The sequence below is a fragment of the Ursus arctos genome, unplaced genomic scaffold (assembly GCF_023065955.2).
Source record: "Ursus arctos isolate Adak ecotype North America unplaced genomic scaffold, UrsArc2.0 scaffold_31, whole genome shotgun sequence".
NCBI classification, from domain to species: domain Eukaryota; kingdom Metazoa; phylum Chordata; class Mammalia; order Carnivora; family Ursidae; genus Ursus; species Ursus arctos.
In genome coordinates, this window is record NW_026622997.1 from 14,240,001 (window position 1) to 14,241,173 (window position 1,173).

Consider the following 1,173-nt stretch of genomic DNA (forward strand, 5'->3'; position numbering starts at 1 on the left):
CTTCCTCTCCCACTCCCCCTGCTTGTGTTCCCCCTCTCGCTGGCTGTCTCTATCTCTGTCAAATAAATAAATAAAATCTTTAAAAAAAAAAAAAAAAGATTTATGAACAAATGGGCCATGTTGCTAATCAAAACGCAGGGCCTATTTTTCTGAAAATCTCTTCTTTGAAACATAAAGTAAATAGTGGGCAGTAGGTAAAAAAAAAAATTCATTTCACTATAAATAAAATCAAGGAAAAAAGATATACTCCAGAGAGGAGACCTATAGGGGTAAAAATCATAACCAAAAAAACCCCAAAAACCAAAAACCAAAAAACACCGTAATACTTCTTTTAAAGAAAATGCATAACAAATATTTATTGAGAAAAGTCCAATAATTTTAAAAGCTTTTTTCTTGCTTTCAGGAATTCTGATTTTTTTTTTTTTACATCCATAAAGTGGAACGATGTACTGCTCTATGCCATTGCTCTATTTAAGAGATAAAAACAGCATCACAACCTGATAGAAATCCTAAGACGTAGAGTATTACACTCATACATTAAAATGTTCGCTTCAATAACAAGAGACAATACATTGCACTAATTCACGTACTTCCTCAACTTTTAATACAAAAAGATTAGGCTATATTCATTAAAAACTTGGTAAACTTTTTAAAATGGTCGTTCACAGCTGCAGTAAACGTTCCTGCATGTTACTAAAAGACAGGTTGAGGTGTGATTGTTTTTTGCACAAACTTCATCAGAGGCAGCAGCAGACACGAGTTTTCTTGACATGGTTCAGTAATTCGGACACTTCAACTCCTTTCAGATCCAGTTAAACATGCTTTTAAATAGATGGAGGTGGCCTATTAATAGACTTCATTTCCTTATTCAGGACTTCAAATGAAATTATGTACTTTCTCTCTAATGTTTAAAAAGGTCTCAAAGATATTCTCGCAGGTTCACATATATACGAGGCAGGCCAAGTCTGACTGTACACACCGGAGGGAGAGAAATTCTTCGAGAGGATTACCAAGTGATAGTTTGTATTTTGTGACCTCTTTACGAGTAACACATGTTCAAGAGGAAATTGGCAGTGATTTCCCTCTTCTCCACTTGGCCAATTTCTTCCCTCTTTTCTCTCTCTCCTTCACACATGGGCACCTTGCAGGGGTGTCAACTGCGATTTCATCTCC